Below are 20,598 nucleotides of genomic sequence, written 5' to 3' on the forward strand. Positions count from 1 at the left end.
CCCAGTAATCCAATATTTGGTAAATATTTAGTTTAATCAGGGTCCCCAATGGATTTAATTCTGGGGCCTATAAAGCTGATGTTAATTACGACAAATTGGTCATTATTGGAAGTATTTAAAGGGTTAACTGGTGATTAAAACTAATTGGGTGAAAACATGTAAGATACCAGGGTATCTACAGGTATTTGGAAATTAAATGTACCGTAATATTTTTTAAGACTTTTTAGTATCACTATACTGATATTAAGCCACACAAAACCAATATTAAGTATTTTGTGGTTAGTTTGTTGGATACATTACTTAACATAATTTAACACACAAAAAGTAACTGTTTGTACAGTGCAAAACTAGAGTAATCCAACCCCCATGCTTACAGTTTCCCCATGCCTTCAGTATCGCCTCCACTAGCTAAAAGCAAGAAACGAACGTACCTGAAAATAGAAACCCCTCAGAGCCATAAATAATGCTAATGGTTTCACTGAGTACAGTCTGCCTTAAATCAGTAAGCTAACTTTTTATATATTAAATACTACATTTTCTAACTATAAAATGAAATCAGAATAAAACAAACAATGTATTTACTATTTGCAGCATTTAATAGTACCCACATGAAGATGGATCTTAAAATATTTAAGACAATTTAAGGACTTTTTAAAACTAAGAATATGCAGATACCCTGGATCCTGTTGCAAAATAACTTTTTTTCCCATTAAGAAATCATTACATTCAGCATAAAAACACTCAGCTGTTCTTTGCTGGTACACTGATGAAAAAAAAGCATATTGCTGAATAACAATCTCCTTAAATGCCCTTTTCCTATGGAGAAGATAAAAACTGAGATGGTGATGAAAAGCTACAAACTGCAGCTAAAACAGCACACAGCACAGCCCACACAAAAAGAAAAGTGAGCGCTGTGTACACAGAGTCCTCTTTTGCATAGTGCCTTGCATGTGTTTCCCTCTTACATAACAATATTTGCATTGTAGAAGTCCTTCTCCAGACCTCATTTGCATAAGATGTTATTTACATAACAATCGCCTGGGCTGAAATATAATCAGAACACAGTGTGACATGTTAATAAAGACAGTCTTGTGTAGTCAGCTCGTGCCAAACTATGCCAAATCTGAAATTATTAAGTGTATATCTGGTTTCGAAGTCTGAAGCTGTTATAAAGTGTTAAAATCTCCAGTGAAAACAGAAAAATAGACTACAGCTAGGATTAATTCCTGTCTGGAAAAGTGACCAATATATTTAAAATGCAAAAGTAAAAAAAAAAGTCCTAAGTAATTATGTGTTTTAATCTTAATTTATAAACTGTTTAAATCTAAAGGTATAAAGTGTTTTAATCTAAAGTTATAAACTGTTTGGGGCCTAACCAAACTTTTACTTCAACAATAAACAGAATAAAGAATAAAATAACATTACTGTTCCCTTAAATGAGCTGCTGGCGTACCTTCACAGCATAAACAAGCAGGTTAATATCCACTACTGAGACACACAAAGCTCTGCGCTGTTAAGATACGAACACGCAAAAGTCAGAGTTCACCTGCTTCATAAAGGGAATTACAACTGGCATACTGATTGGTTTAATTCACGTTACGCCCAACAAACACCAATGATTAATTAAGAGAATTAGTACACGTCTTTTGTGTGTTTTGAGCTAAGCAAAGCATTTTTGTTGCATCATCACGATACCAAAGACACACAGACATGCCCCAAATCTAGCTGTGCGATATGCAATTGACCAATGCATCATAGATCCCTAAAATTAGGACCCTTTAAGTCTAAAGTTATAAAGTGTTTAAAATCAAAAGTTATGAAATTTTAAATCTTATATTATAGACGGTTTAACTTTGAAGTTATAAAGTGTTTTAATTTGAAGTTATTCTACTCGTATAAAGTATAACTGCTTAAATCTTATAAAAAAATAAATTCGATAAAAAAAATCTAGGGTTATTACAGTCTCCTAGAGACCTATAGCCTTGACCTACACAGCATTTTCTATGGAGATTTTCCGGTAAAAATAAAATATAGTCTATTCCTTTTTCCTGTAATCTAAAGTTACAAAGTGTTTAAATGTAAAAGGGGTTTAAATCAAATAGTATATAAGTGGAAACACTTTTGAATATATAAACTGCTTAAATTCAGTTTAAATTAAGTTCTAAACCAAACCTAAAGCTGTGTTTAAATAATGTAACAGTGTTTAAATATAAAACAATAATATGATTAAATCTTAAGTATTATTTGGGGAACGGTCTGAAATCTTCTGATGTAAAATGGTTAAGCAGGGTAGTATTACAGTAGTCATACAGAGTTACTGAGTCATAATGGAGTGTACAGTTCTTCTATTGACAGAAAGCCCTTAAGTGCTGATACGGTGTTCTGTGAACAGCACCTGGTCAATGTGTGTATGTGTGTATGGGTGTATAGGTGGAATAGATCGAGTTGCTGCTTTGTCCAGTGTGTGTGTGTGTGTGTGGTATCTCAGTAAGACAGCCGCAGAAAGAGCTCTGAAACAGGAAGTGACCCGCATGGCAAGACACGTCAAACAAAACCAAGACAGAAAAAAAAAAAAAAAAACGTCAGAGGAAAAATACAAGAGCTAAAATTAGAACAGAGACTACTATAAATAGAAACACACTTCTGGCTGTCAGGATGTGGTTCGCCTACGCTGAACAATGGTATAAATATCTGTGTGAAAATACAGCTCATGCTTACAAAGCCCAGCCAGGACATGTGCTTACTGTAGCCTGTAAGTGAAAGAGCAAATGAATGAAACACAACATCACTACTACCTCTTCAACACCAGTTTCCTAACTGTCAGTACAAGCTTTTCTATTGGTCCATTCAATATGTAATTTAAAAAATGTAATAAAAAAAACAGATACCAAAGACACAAAGTTTTTGTATGACAGTTAATCATCTGAGCCATCGATTTATACCTATACTTGTTTGTTATCTTTCCATTGATCTATCTATATATCTATCTACGAGTGTCCGTACTCGTCTCTGGACACTTTTGAATATAATGTATAAGCTTTATATGGTTGTATTGTATTTCAGCATAGACTGAGCTATCATCGCTACACAGACAACATCCCAATCTACAGCTCTGGAAAAAATTAAGACACCACTTCAGTTTCTGAATCCGTTTCTCTGATTTTGCTATTCATAGGTATATGTTTGAGTAAAATGAACATTGTTGTTTTATTCTATAAACTACAAAAAAAATATTTCGCCCAAATTCTCCCAAATAAAAATCATGTCATTTAGAGCATTTATTTTCAGAAAATGGAAATGGCTGAAATAGCAAAAAAAAAAAAAAAAAAAAATTCAGAGCTTTTAGACCTCAAATAATGCAAAGAAAACAAGTTTATATTCATAAAGTTTTAAGACTTCAGAAATCAATATTTGGTGGAATAACCCTGTTTTTAATCACAGTTTTTTTCATGCATCTTTGCATGTTCTCCTCCACCAGTCTTGCACACTGCTTTTGGATAACGTTATGGATAAGTTCAGTTCAGCTTGGTGTCTCTTGCATTCCCACACTATAGTCTGTGTTCAGACATATCTATCTATTCTACAATGACCTTAAGCTCCTTATATATACAGTTATAATTTGACACGTTTTTTTTTTTCATCTAATTTCACTATTTATTTTTTTTCATCTGTCTACTAGGGGTGTGCCAAAACATATCATATGCAAAAATAAATAAATAAATAAAAATGATAAAAAAAAACGAAATATTGTGTCAGTAGATATATTCTTAAAACCAGTCTATTTTGTTTTTGTATCTACTGTATTTATTATTATTCTTATTATTTAATTATTTATTTTGTTACACTATTATTTTATACAAAAACAGGGTCTTGATTAATTAAAAAAATATGATTTATAAAATAGACAAACATTTACTAAATAAAACTAAATAATGGTTATACTGTTGCAGTAAAAATGTTAAAATATATATCCTTTTTTTTTTAAACATCAATTTTTAGAATATCATTATCACAAAAATACCCTGAAATATTGTGATATTATTTTAGGCTCATACCTCCCACCCCTACTATCCACTTATTCATTTATCTTTCTATCCATCTACCTATATAGAATTATCAGTTTAAACAGGACCTGAAGCCTTCAGGCTGGTTGATAATTACTGGGTGTGATCTCCCGAGTAATTAACTCACTATGTACAAACAAACCTTTGGGCAGATCTGCTCAGAGACAGAGAGACACCAACAAAAAATATAAGGTCTGAGAAAGACAACAGAGTAGACTTATAAATGAATATGAACAGCAAAAGGTAAGACTCCTCAGAAATGGTAGATCCAAGCAAGGGACTGATATAAGAATAATTTGGTTAAGACAACTCTGTTTATTAGCAGCCCTTAAGATATAAATGCTTCTAAGGGTCAGCACTTTAGCTACACGGCTAAATGGAGTGGATAGTTCTAAACACTATTAAAACCATAGTCAGCATCCATTTAGGAACAAGTGTCATTTATGTGGGCCCTTAAAAATGAAGAGGTGCTTCATAACACTTGACACAACCCTTTACAACACTTATTAACCAGCCTCCACCCTGCTAACACAGGTCTGATTAGGATGCGACTGGGTGAAGCAGACTAAATCAGCACAGATTAATGTAATATTTGTCCAATTTTTGATGTTTAACCTGCTCCCAACACACCCAATCAACCTAATCAGCTCACTAACAGAACATTATTCAGTTATATTGCACTTAGTAAAGCAGGAAAGGACTAAAATAGGCCCTTAAATAGAACCCTGCTGTACTCCATAAAATCAAATATCAAACAATCCACCACAGTTTCTGGATTATGATTACATTACATTACATTAATAACTGGAAAATAAACCCAATATTTTAATATGTTTGTTGGGGAGATGATACAATTTAGTACAATTTCTGTACAGCCATCTTCCTTAGTTGTGACAAGCAGACAAAATGCATCAGCAGTGGCAGATTCTACTCTTTCATGTACAGCCCAGTGATTTTTTATCACATTTTATGGTACACCATGTAATTTAACAGGATTTTTTACACACTGTGTAATGGACAAAGTGTAATTGTTCAGCTGACTCAGTGCTATTTAAGCATAAAAATAAAAAGCAATTAAAATATCAATACTTTGCCCATGTATATGTTTGTATTATATATGTTAATATATGTTTAAACAACACTCATATTGTTGTGTAAAAAAAAAATAAGGCCCATCATTCATTTATTTATTTATGGCTGTACATTATTGCTGATTAACGATGATCTAAGTGGCAAAAAATTGAATAACACAAAATACTGACTGGATTTATATGAATGAATTACCGGTAGGTTAAAGATATTATTCATAGAGACAAATATTCATTTGATGCAATAAAATAAACATTTTTAGCTGAACTAATTTTTTTTTTTCAGTTTTTCTTTAATTTCGCCGATTGTTTCACCATTCAATAAAAAAAATTAAACAGCCTAAATATATATATATATATTTTTTCAAAACAAAAAGCAATTACAAAGCTGTGTTTTTAATCTGTATATACTTGGCAACATAATTTAACATGACTAAGTGAATAAGTTTTGCTACATTTACAAAATGCACCAAAGGCTGGTTGCAATTTGATCACTTGATTAAAAATATCATTGTTAGTACCAAAAGTGTTTTTTTTTTTTTTGTACCTTTTTGTACCTTTCAGCCAAAGAATTTCGGTTGCTGAATATTAAGTGCATGCTTACTTACAGTTCAATAAAACAGGAATGTTAAATAAGGTTTATACTCAGTAATGTTTTAACATTTATTAATGACCTTAGCACATAGCATATTTAGATACAGATATTTTGTGTTTTTTTGGGGCAAATAAATGATGATATTATTTTAATTATCATTTAATTAATTATTTATTATAATTCTGTATAAAGCATTATGCTAATAAAGTCCAGTGTTCATTAGAAATCGCAGCCTAGTCTCAGACATTGTAAACTAAAGCAAACTGCGACCTGTCTAGAGTATGAAATTATGTTTATTTATTTTTTTAGCCATTTGTTTTCTTATTATGCATCTAATTCTTTAATAACAACTGCAAATGCAAATAAAAAATAAAAAAATAAATAATTTACTGTAACATAGTAATATATAAATTATGTAATTGTGTAGCAAGTACATACTGGCCCATAAGCATGCAGTCTAAGGGGTCATTTGCAGTCATATGCTTTCTTCCGACTGATGAGGAGAAAAACACTAATTGGTATCATGATGATCCGGCTGCTGTGTTTTTCAGCACAGCTGAAGTTAATAAACTAATTTACAACAGGAAGATCAGTCAGCAACGATTAGCACAAAACACACACAAACACCCAGTCACTCACTCACACAGCTACATACATAGCAACACCTCAAAAAGGCACTGAGCATTTGTGGGATGCCACTCATTCAGTCCTAAGCTCTCAGGTTTCAGTCTCTTTTCTACCTCCTCAAGTTCAGCCACGGGACTCCAGAGATGCTACACCAGGCCATTTAAGCTAAATTAAGCGCAATGTAAAGAAAGTATTTACTGTATGGTATGCCTGCTTCGTTTTCTCAATAGCTGCCTTGTACCACGGCGGGCCCGAGCCTGTGCTAGCACCACATACACAGCAAGTGTTCCCTTCATCGCTTTAACTAGGAGCTTAGTATTGACTTATACACTTATCTTATTTGTGACAAATTCTGTATGTGAGGTTTGAGAGTGTGGGCTTGAGGTATGGACATACTTATGCTTTCTTTGAAAAGATGTACCATGGTATATTCATTTTGGACAGACTCTTTGGACTGACTTACAGTTACTACAAACACTGCCATGCCCATGATCATGTTAAGAATAGTTGCAAGTAGAGCTTGGCAATATATTGATATTTTATTATATTGTGATTAATTTTATCAACAATGTACACATGAAGAATATAATCACTGCTTAAAGAACACTGGCACAACTGTACATTACCCTACAGATAGTGTGAAAAGTCAGTAGAACTTAAAAAAAAGGATCCTCTACAAAGTGTTTATAAAGAAATGTATTAATTGCCAGTACCTTAAAATGCATTAATAATCAGTTACAACACATACGTAGAAAGGACAATAGTGACCAGTCATTTGCCAAATTTTTGAATGTGATTCTAAATTACATTTATACAGTAAAACCTCAGATCTTTACAGATATTTATCTTGCTTTGTCTTTTCCATCAGACAGCATTAACAAATCTGTTAATAACTTTATTAGCTTAACTACCCAGATGAATTATTTGTCCAGTGGTATGTACAATCATATTAAATGAATAAACTGACTTTCTATATTATTTTATTAGATATTAGTTCATGCTGGCTGACATAAAAGACAAAGTAAGATCAGTATCTAAAAAGATCTGAGGTTTTCCAGTGTCAATTAATGTTTTGCCTGCGGATTACTATTTAATTATTCTTATTAGCTAATATAGGTCTAAACTAACAAATACAAAAGGAAGTAAACTCACACAATGTGTGCTCAACTCTAAGTAGCAGCCCCTCCCCTCATTAGACTGAACACACCTGGTGCTCGTTCTCTTAAGTAAAGCTCTGATTGGCTAGCTGGCCTTCCTAACAATAAACTATGTATAAACATTTTATATAAGGAGACATTTTTTTTTAATGTGGTGCCAAAACATCCTGTTAAATTGAATGTGGTGTTGCAACAGTGATGTAAACTATAACACTGTACCATGCAGGAAAGATTATTTGAATAGTGTGTACTATAAGATTATCTCTATTATTTCTATTACCATAGAAACCCTATTGTTTATATTGTCATAGGATTTATATTATATCCACTGAAATGAAGAAATATATTGTGATATTTAATAATTTTGGTCATATCGTCCAGCACTAGTTGCAGATTGTTTAAGGCAATTTTATCTATGAAGATGCGTGTTTGGGGGATGTATATTTTTTATAATAAGTAAATAAATAACCTGATCTTACCAAGACAAACAAACAAAAAAGATAGATAATATAGATAGGCTTAGGGCATAAAAAAACTTTCCATACAAGGTAAGAATCTATCAGTAAAAAGAACAGTGCAGCAGATGTTGCTAATGGACATTAAATAATAACAGAGCAATGCCAATGACTTTGATTATAAAAGTGACTGATCCATATAAATATAAATATAAATATGCATACGTAACAAATATAGTTCTGAAAGTGAAAATATGAATACCCAATCATGAGTAAAGTGTACCTGAATGTAAGTGAGATACCAAAAAAGAATAATAATAATAGAATAATATTTAAAATAAATACCCCAGACTGCAAAAATATATAGCCATCAGAGCTTCAGTCTTTAGAAAACATCTTATAAAAACATATGATTCAGTGTTTAGTTTCAGTTAAAGCCTCTTGTAACTTTATGATAACTTTAAAATTATATTTATGCTTTTATTATTATTTAAAATAATAAAAAATAAAATAATATTATTATTTACAATATCAGCACTACATATTTAGGGAGATGCACTGCTTGTAGCTGTAACTTCAGCTGCACAAATCTTCATCTCTCAGTGGAAATAAGACGAAATGAGCACTGATTAGTGCGCTCAATTGAGTACACAATTTGTTGTTCTTCAAACATTAAAAAAAAACTACACAATCTACCAAAACATGAGCTGAATCTTAACGAAAGACACAGTACTTACTATCCATAAAGACATAAATCCATCTGATTCTAATTATTAATAATCTGCTAAATAAAAACAATGAAACTGCAAGTGCTGACATTAAAGCTACTGATAGATCTAACAGGGATTAGTTGTTTTTGTGGTTTATGCACCCCATTAAAAGTCCCCTAGAATAAAAAATTAAATTCCTTTGTGTTTTTAGAATAAAGAAGCAAAATTTGTAGTTACAGTTTTTAGTTTCAAAACATGCCATTCACTCCCAAGTGCATACAGTCCATATATGGAAACTAGGTTACAAAAATAGCCCATTTTAAACTCACTGTTTCTCTTATGTAATAAGAGCCAACTCAGTTTAGGCCTACCTATTTATCTTGTACTTCTCAGCAGTGCTTATAAAGCTCAGGACAGGAAATCCAATCAGACAGAGGTGAAAGACAATATTTCAAAGTATTACATTGTGTTTTGTATATCGATTCTTAAAAACAAACACAGCATGGATCTTTAATTAATAGATGCAAAGATTGGTTGCAGAAAGTGGTTAATTTTGCTATATAGTAGCGTTACACTCTAAACCCTAGTCTTATATCTTAACTTTTCATTTACTCAGATTTTATGCATATCTACATATTTATGCACAGAAAAATGCTCCTTTTCCTCCCTGCTTCGTTTTTAAACTGCAGCCCAAGCAGTTAGAACTACATTTCCTTTAAAAAAAATCCTAAGACTTTATTCTCTCGTAATATTACAACTTTATTATTGTAGTGAACTGTTTTTATTTTGTTAAGAGTGGCCCTAGAACGCCATAGTAGCAGACATGAACAGTGTTTATCCTGTTCAAAATACTTTGTTCAAAATAAAGAAATCGTTTGCCCAAAATAAAGAAATAGTTTGCTCGAATTAAAAAATCGTTCACTTGAGTTAAAGAAATTGTGAGCACTAATTGCAAATCATTCACTCTAATTTGGGAAAACTTGAGCACGGACTGCAAATTGTTCACACAATTTAAAGAAAAACGTGAGCACGAACTGCTATATTATTTGCTCGATTTAAATATTTTTTTATCCATGGCCCCTCCCGGGTTCCATACATAATATGTGACAGCTTTACTAAAATTGTCAGAGTTTCAGAATTAGTCCTGTCACTGTAATTACATGTTTTTTTTTTGGTGTAATATTTTTTTGCTGACCTCAGTATTGTCCATTATGGTTCTCTAAAGAAGAGCTCATTAGCTTTTATTGCAATACTAATATCTTTATATCAACTGGATAATATGATCTAAAATAACATACAATATTACTATAATAGTGTTTATTGCAACATTTCTGGAACAATATATTGTCAAAACATAAACAGCCATCATGACAAGTCTAATCAGAATAAATTACAATATTATGAGTTATATTGTTTCTTAAAGTTCTTGCTAATACATAGACCTATACTACAGAAAAGGTGCTAAAACTGCTTTAGAACCGGTTTTGAAACATGCAGCCATACAAACACTGCAAGTCATAAAATACATATTACATTGTACAAAACTGTAGAAACAACAGAAAATTAAGACATTATGAAGCTAAGAGGAAAATGTGGGTGTGTGTAATTTCTCTCAGTTGCATAATAACTGTTAAACTCTCTTCACCTCTTTTTGTCTTTGGCTCCAAAAAAGGCGCACTGTTAAGACTCCCTGTCTGCAGGGCACCTCTAATCCACTGCTTATGATACAGCAGAACTGAATGAGAAAATAAATGACTAAAAACCCATTTTAAAACCCGACAGAAACCCAAACTTCCAGAAAAGGAGAAGCAGCTAGCCGAGAGAGGACAGCAAGAATGTGGGGATCAGCGATGATGATCTGCCTGCCAGGGACTGAGAGAGAGCAGAGAGAGGGAAACACACAGCAGACGGGGAAACCTTGACTTAATTACTGTAGCAGAAGAGAGCAGGGGAACTATAGCCTTAAGGAATGGAAAGAAAGAGAGAAAGAGACGAAGAGAGTGTATGTGAGAGAGAGAGAAAGATAGAAAGAAGATAAAAGCAATTAAAGAGGTTTAATGAGGCATGAAATCTGTCTATCATTATTTAATTGCACTGGCTTCCCCCTACACGTCACGGGTTTCCTGTTTACAACTTCCTGTTGTTTGTAATAGAGAAACATGAAGGTGAAGCACGCAAACCACCAGCTTCCTTTGCGCCACGGGTCTTCTACAACACTGTTTAAACACATGCTCACCATTTCCCTTTGGAGGAGTCCATACGTTTCTGATGAAGAGTACTTTAACAACATGCATTGTGATGCAGTCTCTTTTTGGAGTGAATAAATCTGCTGATTGTTTTCACAAAGGAATCTGTTGCGCTCTCTTTTGTCTTGTCAGCTCTCCTCAGCTCTAATTTTATGTTTCTTTGGTTTAACAATGTGTAAATAAGCAGATGAAGACTGAGTTCCCATTCTGATATCACCATGTTCGCAGCAGCTCTTGTATCAGTGCTATTAGCAGCAACATGGTTGCTCAGGGAATGTTAAAGACTGTAGCTTTAATGGAAAACTCTGTGTCATTATCACCTTTTGAATTTTGAGTAGGCTATCACATACATAAGCCAAACACATCTCAAGGACCCTGGGCATTTTTTACAGTCGTCTGCAGCTGCTTCATGCAAACTGATGTAGCATCATCAGGGGTGCGGTAATATGGCCAAGCCTTGGTCACATTTGGCAACTTTATTTAACTTTATTTTGGAGAGTGAGAGGAATAATCAAATAAGAAGCAGGGGTTCTGCTTTAAAATGGTGACCCACTGACAGAGACTCTTATTCACCTTGTATACTAAAAAACTCAACAACCCCAACAGCAGAAAACAGGGATGCAACAGAGCGAACTTGGAGCTTGCTGGGAGCTCTCTGAGCCTCTAAACACAGCACCACTGCATCAATTTGAGGGGCAATATATAGAAGTAGCTTAGTGGTCTTGCTCCTGTTGGACTAGTAATTAATAACTTCCCTGATGAAAAAAAAAAAACAGCTCAAGACCAGTCTTGATTGGTCATAGTGGTCATGCTAGTCAACCAGGCATGGTCTTGCTGGTCAAACAGTGTGGTTACGCTGGCCAACCAGTTCGGGCAGCCAACTTTCACAGAGGTTTAGCTGCCAGATATATATCTCAAGGGCTTTGTCCCTGGTTCATACTACACAATAACACGATAATGTACAGACTTAATTCTTATTAATGTCTTAAATAGTCAGGTTTGAGCTATTTACAGAAAAGTCCCGTCCTTCAAGAAAAAAAGAGCCAATCAGTTTGCTGGTTGTGTCGAGAGCGGCAAGAGGGGCTGCGTGCTAGTGGGGAAGCCCCACCTTGATGTAAAATATGTTTCTGAAACCTTCAATTTCCAGTAGGCTGGTCTTGCATAACTGGAAAAACTGCCCAGTTTTTAGTGTAAGTGTTAGTGTTAGAAAGGTGGCTGCTGAGTAAACTGACTTGTCTATAAAGACTTTATTTAAACTAACCAACCAGTTTTAAGTATACACATCTTGACACTGTACATCTACAGTGCACACTTCATACTCAATAATACTGTGATAAATACTTAGTGTTACTAATAAGTACACAATTTGGACTCACCCAAGATGAGGTTAGCAAATTTGTTAAATGACTCTCCAAACCTGTAGGGGGAGCCAGGTAGCAGCTAGTAATACAAATTTTTGCAAAATGCTCCTTAGGAAGTTAGGTTTGTTAGGGCGTTTTCACACCAGCACTACTGAGTCTGGTTAAAAAGGACTCTGGTTCGTTTGTACCCCTTAGTGTGGTTTGATTGAGCAGGTGTAAAAAAACAGTAATCGCACTCTGGAGCAGTTCACTTGTGGTGAGGATGTGATCCAGTCTTGATCCAACCCAGCTATCAAATATACTTATTTAATTTGAGCTAAACTGCTGATAAGGTGCCGTTTAATCTGATATATTAGCCAGATAATGCTAATTATCACAGCTATGAACACACGCTGTTTCTGTTTCAAGCTGTTTACAAACGCGGTCTATCCTGCGTTCACTGCTCACAGCCATGCGACTCTGTTTACTACGTATACATCTGCACTGCATGTTCTATTATGTTTTAGCGTTTAGTGTTAAAGCAGTTTTAAACTACACAGATATAAGCGCTGGAACACAGAATCTTCTCGCTACTGCGCCAAACAGCACTGACCAATCAGATGAAAACCACACACTTTTATGGTTTACTGGAAAGCATTTTGGTGCGTTTAGGCTTGTGCCTGTGTGAAACCAAATCAAACAAAGTAAGAAAACAAACTCATCAACTGACTTGGGTCATGGAAACGAAGTACCGGTGTGAAAACGCCCTTAGACGACACCATAGAGGAGCGAGGGATAGAGTTATTTCCTGCTTCAAAATGGACATTTTGGCATAAACTTGCTGCTTTAGTTAGCTTCCTGCTAACTAGCAAGCTAAAGTCCACACAGCTAGCGACAACAAAAGCACACATCAACAGAAGTGTGCTACAGTTCTTTACAGTTGTAAAACTAATCTAATTTTAAAGCTTTAGTCAGTCAGAGTAAATATTCCCAGAGGAAGTCATAAATACTCCTCAAAAACAGTCCAAATTTAGCTTAATTAGCAAATTAGCTCACTGAGGCATTTAGTCTTATCATTCTTATTGCAAAATGTGCCTATTATTATGGCCTCACTCACCCCTACAGCTTTTAGATGGTAGGTGCTACCCACTTCCGACGCATGGCAGAGACTGCAAGGGCATGTTCAAAACAACCACCCCCACACACACAAACACACACACACACAAACATACACACAAACAAACAAACATATATGCATAAGCCATCTAGTACTGGTACTATGAACTAGCTATCTGTTAAAATATCATTTTTCCTTTCAAGGCTGGATAAAAGTATCTTCTTCCTTCCTCATTCTTATTCACTGTTGCAGAGCCCGCACCTTCTACCCAAACCTGAAGTTCAAGCACTGAAAGATAAGCTGCAGACCTGCTCTCAGACCAGAAGCAACAGCTCCAGAGCAGAACTGCTTCCTCATGCAGCTCGAGCTCGAGAGGAAAGAGGATGTTCTCCGCAGCCTCTAAGTAAACAAGGTCATTCCTCTCAGAGTCCTGCTTATGAGAGACCGATCATCCTGCAGCTATGTCAAGCCACATCTCTCTTAATTACCGCAGGCTAGGCTTTACCCTCTCTCTGGATGTAACCCAGGCAGTCTGCAGAGCTTGCAGAAGTCTTGTTTTCTAAAGCAATGGATCAATTGTTACACTAAAAAGTGGTTCATTTGTGCTGTGGAGCTTAAAATATAAACACAAATGAACTGGTGCTTCATTTCATCTGTGTGTTAAAAACTTTAAATCTTATTTTGAAAATGATTCCATCATTAGCTTTCTGCTGCTGTACTACTGCACTTGTACTGTTCGCTGTTTTGTGTGAATAGAGGTGATTGTTAGCTCTGTTGTGTTGCTGTGCTAATAGCTACTTAATGTAAGGGCTGAAAGATGCATTTTAGAGAGGGGTATCTAGTTAGTGGTGTTAAAAAGTTTTTACTCTGCTTCCATCACAAGGCATGTTAGTCTTACACATTCTAGAAATATATAAACAGAAGAAACAGCAAAAATCAACAAAAAAACTGAATGAGGTACTGCAGCTTCCTGTGACCAAGCAAATAAGATTCTAACCAATTCTCAGGATTGGCTAAATTAGAGAAATATCAGTGTATATTTTGGCTAACAATCAGTTCAGTGCTTTAAAGTGATTTAGAAAGTGTTTAACCCTCTTAAAATTTATTAGATTAGATTCTGGTTTACATATGGCACAGAATTAATTTTCCCAAATTAATTATAACATACAAATCACCGTGATGTCAGTGGAATACATGTCTAGTCTAAGAAAGTCCTGAGCTGTATGTAGGGATGTGTAATTAATCTGAAAATTAATCAAAACCAGCATTCAATTATGACTATTTTAGAGCTTAATTAATATTTAAAGTGAAAATTAAACCCAAACATTCAGTTATTTCTAGTGTCTAGTGCTTTTGCATGAGTTCTTTGGTAGAACTCCTGCTCTACCATCACTTCACTCACAGACCTAAATTTGAGTAGATTTACTGGCCTGCCCTTCCCATAACCCACCATCAAAAGAATGGAGGTCATGGAGGTCAAAAACAGTAGCAAAAACACAGTAAATCTGAATAAGTTTAGTAAGTGTTAGTCCTATCATAGCATGCATCAAAAAGAAAATATGTTCCTGTATGAATAACAAAGAATTAAGGCTTATAAACAGGATGGTGTTGGCTTGTTTGTAGAGGCATTTTTGTACTCGAGAGGACAAACAGGCCCGGCCTGCAGAGTAACACACACAACACCAAGAGCGCTGGAGACTGCTGAAGCATTACAGTCATGCCTCACACCAGCCTAAGGCAGACTCCATTAACACCAAACGTCTGCCAGACGCCAGACCGTACAACACAAGTGTGAACAGAAGTCTAAATACTGAAACACTTACTTCAAAAGAGGCCTCACAGACCCACCAGCACATGATTACATACCTGCTTTCAGATTCTGCGGTAAGTACTGTATTTGAGTTTTCTATCATCATTGTTGTGTTTCTTCATAATTCGTCATAATTTATAATTTTGGTCATTTTTCTTCTTTGATACTAATAATATGAAAATGAAAGGGAACAAGATATTCAAGACTTTAAAACCTGAAGCATCAAATAATTATAAAAAACATCAGATTATTTAAAGCTGGAGTGTTTCGAAATGAATTAATGAAGGTTACACCTAGAAAGAAGTGCCTTTCTAAAACCAAAGAACACATTAGACAATCAACACTCTACGCCAGGGGTCGGCAATTAAGTTTGGCCGCGGGCCAGTTTTTTTCCAAGCCATTACATCGGGGGCCACAAGCACTTGCCGGTGGGGGGGGGGGATTGGCGGGCGCGGTGGCGGGAGGGCGCTTATAAAATGACAAGCAGACATTCAAGTGGGCTGATGTGGGTGAAATCTGTGGACTGACCATTGGGGGCGCTATTAATGATATACCTGTTTGTTAAATAAAAAAAAACAAACGAATAAAAAAAAAAAATAACAGAATAAAGAAGCTAGCAGTTATCTAACAGCCCGTGGCTCTATCAAAAAATCTTTAATAAATTTTTCTGTTTTGGAAAATTAAGTTTCTAAATAAAGAGCATTTTTGAGACGGACAGATTTTTTTGTACATTATAGTTCAACCTCACGGGCCAGATGTTTCTTGCTTGCGGGCCGCATATTGCCGACCTATGCTCTACGCAATTCTTTACACTCAGCAGACTGGCAACTGATCTTTCACCTTAAAAAACATAGTGCAAATCCATGTCTTGGCATACAGACATACACTCATTCCCACCATGCAGACTAACCAACTTACTTGACCTCCATTTTTGGACTGTAGGAGAAAACTTTACCCAGGTAGGGAATTGAATCCAATACTCCTCCTTGCTTCCCATATTTTTTATGACTTTGGATATAAGACCACTTTGGATATATGACATTTATTGTGTTAAAGCTTAAAGCTTAGAAGTCTTAATTTATAGTTCTGTGTTTATTATTAATAATAATAATAATAATAATAATACACCAGGGAGCATTCAATAAATAGGTCTATTATATTTTTTACTAATCCCAAAAATCTTAAATACAGTATGTATCAAATGTGAAACACTTGGCTTTACAGGTTTAAAACGAGTCCAGGCTGGGTAGCCTGGATGCTCACAGGAATTCCAGGAAAACAACATCATCTTTTCAGGAATCTATTAAAAAAATACTCTTTCAGGTATCTGCATCCTTTTTTAAAAGCGGCAATGACGCATTGCTTCCTTATGGCCAGAAACAAGAACAGGAACCTGTTAAAGGATCTATAGCATGAAAAGCATATCTTTCTACACTTGAAAAAAGGAGTTTAAGGAAGCAGGGAACCGCCAAGTTTCAAAACACACCACTGACGCTACAATTTGGGGAAACTATGATTTGAAAATCAGAGCATTTAAATTTGTTGTTTAAATTGTTCTTTTGAGACAATTACCAAGCCAAATACCAAGACTTTTACATTTTTAGATCCCCATTCTGCCACAAGCAGACCACAATGTCCCTTTTTTCTTTGCTTGCTCATCTTCTTTACCAATAAATGAAATGTAGTCTGGCTACAGTATCAAAATGTCTTTTATTCTCTACAAGCGATCTACATAACGCTTATTGCATGGTTTTATCATAGACAGATGAACTGACCTGAAACCACCATATCCTTACAACAGAACATCTAATGACTAGGGCTTAGGCCTATCACGATAAATATGTAATACACTTATCGCACGATAAATAAACATGACGTTGGTAAGTTTGGCTTCCATTGATACTGCTCGTTGCATTCATTAGGCAGAGACTTTACTTTTAGACAGTCGGATTGTTTTCTTCTGCTCTCTAACACATGCACACACAAACATTACAGTGTTACTGCTGCTGTAGTCTTTCACACAGTTTAATCAAGTGATAGACAGATACACAGATCTGTTTTGAACACAACAAACTGAAACAGTTTTTGCTTTCTCACAAAAAGTAATGAAATAGCAGCCCTTCAAATCGTTTACTGCAATAATCATGGGACAATTTATTGCCCATTAACAGGCCTACTAGTGGAATCACAGTGGAATCTGACATCTAATTAGTGGTCTGGGTTTAAACACAACACTAAATAAATCACTATCAAAATATCATGATACCTTAATATATCAGTATTGTCTAAGTTACAACACTACTAATGACCTGCTTCATGATGTTTATCTGTTCTCCACTGCCTAGACTGAACTTCCTTGTTAAGAGCTCTAACTTTCTGGTAGTCAGGAAAGAGTTCCTCCTGTGTGTTTCACCTCTCGCATGTCTGGCTGAACGGCATCACAGTGCTCTATGACAGAATACAGTGTGTATATTTGCACCTCTGTGTCAGCACTGGGTGCAGCTTAAAGTAGCTGAATGCATTCATTATAAGGGATGTTCACAAATGCTAGAACATACAGGGCTGTTTTTTCATACAGGGATTAAGCCTGGTGCTGGACTTTACAGTATTCTGAATGGAGATTCTATACTGAACAAGAACAATTGGTCACAGTCATCATATCAGCATGAGGCCTTAGAATGAAACAAAAAAAATACTAAAAAGACACCTTCATGGACCTGCTGGACAAGATATCTACTTTATCTTACTGCATCTTTATGCTGGGTAATGCTGGGTAAGCGTCAACAGTGCAGCACATTAGAACACTCTCACTTTCAGACTTTTACACAGAGAAGGTCAACCAGCTCAGATAAGCCGAGGTTCATCTGAAGCATTTAAGCCCAGGCATTTGCCCGTCTCTGAGGGTTACTGTCTACATCGTCTGTCTGGTTACTAAGTGTGTGAATCTGAAAGCAAGTGTCCTTGTCCTTTTGTCTTTCAGTATTCTCCAACAATAGGCCATTAAAATGAAGCTATTCACCGTGCAATAATTAGTCTGACAGACTCAGACGAGAGGGAGAGGCACACAGAGGTCATCTTTTAAAAGATACACAGCAGCGTATAGCCTAACGCAGACAGGACACGGAGGTAAGTCCACCGAGAACACACCTGTCTTTCCGGACACACAGAAATGTTCGCAGCATACCAGTGGATTAGCCCTGTGTCACAGTGTGCTGTAAGTACAGCCACTTCATCTAGATCTACAACCAGTAAAACCCAACTATTAATAAACCCACATTAACCAATAGATAAGAAGATCAGATAAGGGCAGATAAGTTTAAGGAGATCTGAGATAACTAAAAATATTTGATGTTAAATGTTTGTAGGGTTAAATGCACTGGCACGCCAAATATCATGGGACCATGGGACAGCAGTGAATGTGAATTGATCATCAAATGTAATCTTAGAGGCTGCCTTGGAATGCTCAAACCTCTATTGTTAGAAGTTGTAAGGTGTTATCTTGTGAGTGCGGTTAAATACTGGCTAATTTGTGGCAAAAATCTAAATTTTCAATGCAGGAGGCAACACATGCATATCCCAATCCCACAGGATAGTGCAGCGTTCGCTAGCTTCCATGGGACATCAATGACTTGCAACAACTAGCAAAAAATGTATGCATAGAGTCCTCGCAGTTTGACAGCATTTAACATGTTGCTGATTCTAAAAACGTGTGCTGATCAGATACTCACTATCGGTATTGGTCAGGTTCTTGCCAAATTACTGGATCAAATATCTGAATAAAAAAAGATAAATCCAATTTGACCCATTACCCTTAACAATCATGCTTTAACCTAAAATACAAGCCTATATGTGTTTAAGCCTACATGCCAGTAGAGAATATTTGCTTTTTTAGAATATTTAGAGGTCTATGTTTAGTAAATGTGATAAAGTGGTATTGTGCACAGAGGTGGGCGAAATGGTGATATTTCAGGGTATTTTTGCAACAACGATTCAAAATGACAAAGCACTGATTTTTTTTTTATTTTAAGAATATACTACTGCAACAAAATAAAATATTTTTTACTAGTTTAATGTAGTATAAATAGTTTCATACTTTCAGTAGAAACAAAATTATCTACAAATGCTTGTCTATTTAATGAACGGTAACTCACAGAAAGTCTGTTTTGTATAAAATAATAACAGTAACAAAATAATAATAATAATAATAATAATAATAATAATAATAATAAGTCATTTAACCACATAAATCTATAACAAAAGCATATCTATTGCATATAAACTGCAAACAAACAATTAAACGTAAACAGCAAAATAAATGTAATGCTTTCAGTAATGTCACAATATCACACTATTTTTTTTTTTTTTTTTTTATTGTTTTAGAATTTTAGGCGATATTATTGCGTAGAATATGATACGGCACACCCCTAATGGTTCCATCCATTAGCATCAGTATATTTCCTTAAAACTTAGTTTAAAGATTTTAATGCAGGCACTTTCCAACATTTTAAAAGGTTCCACACAGTACCTGTAAAACAATATACTAGAAAACTATGGCCCAAATTCTCATGGAACAGGCTTTTATCTTATGAAGAGAAGTTATCCAATCGTAAGTACAGTACATCAGGGTATTTTCGCGATAACGATATACTTGGCGATATAGGAAAACTAAAATAATTCATTAATTTCAGAAATATAGTATAATAGTATAACAGTAAATTCATAATGTGGCAAAATAAATAATATAGCATAAAATAATATAATGCAGCAAAACATATTGCAGAATATTTAGTGCATGCATATAAACTGCAAACTAAAACAATTATACAATAAATACACCTAAAGCTTCACAGTAAATAATAGACTACTTTTAAGACAGAAAAGCCATGTTATCGCGATATGGATTTTTAATCTCATGATATTTTTGTGTCACGATAATATTGTATACGATATAATATTGACCACCCCTAATCAGCAGTATGTTGTGTATCTGCAGGACTATCTTAAGCTCTCATTGAGAAAAGAGCAATGACACTTTACATTCAGTGCTGAGGCTCGTCTGACTACATCATTTCTTACAGTTGAAAAATGAAGGTGGAAAAAGACGCAAAAATCCTAAAAGAGCTGCAGAAATATTATTTTGGATTCTCCCACCATGTAGCCTGACTCTTAGGAGACACATAGTGCATCAAGAGACTGGCTTCACTTCTGTATTACATTTCTTTTCCTCTCTGACACTTTGAACGGGTTTCGTAGCTTCAGAAACGATTACTCCATTTTTCTCTCTCTCTCTATTTAGTTATGTAAAGCCTATAAGGAAAGCGACTCTTAAGCCTCTATGAGACACCCAGAGCAAAAAAGAGAAATCCACACCTGTCATCCGTACTGAGCT

The 20,598-nt window shown here is 35.0% G+C and overlaps 1 protein-coding gene across 1 annotated transcript in view; it reads right to left on the minus strand.

Moving 5' to 3' along the window:
* The window catches only part of stim2b (stromal interaction molecule 2b), a 72,110-nt gene that overhangs the window by 26,164 nt on the left and 25,348 nt on the right, over positions 1-20,598 (minus strand). The gene's annotated exons all lie outside the window — the stretch shown is intronic.

The sequence above is a fragment of the Astyanax mexicanus genome, chromosome 8, assembly GCF_023375975.1.
Source record: "Astyanax mexicanus isolate ESR-SI-001 chromosome 8, AstMex3_surface, whole genome shotgun sequence".
Classification (NCBI taxonomy): domain Eukaryota; kingdom Metazoa; phylum Chordata; class Actinopteri; order Characiformes; family Acestrorhamphidae; genus Astyanax; species Astyanax mexicanus.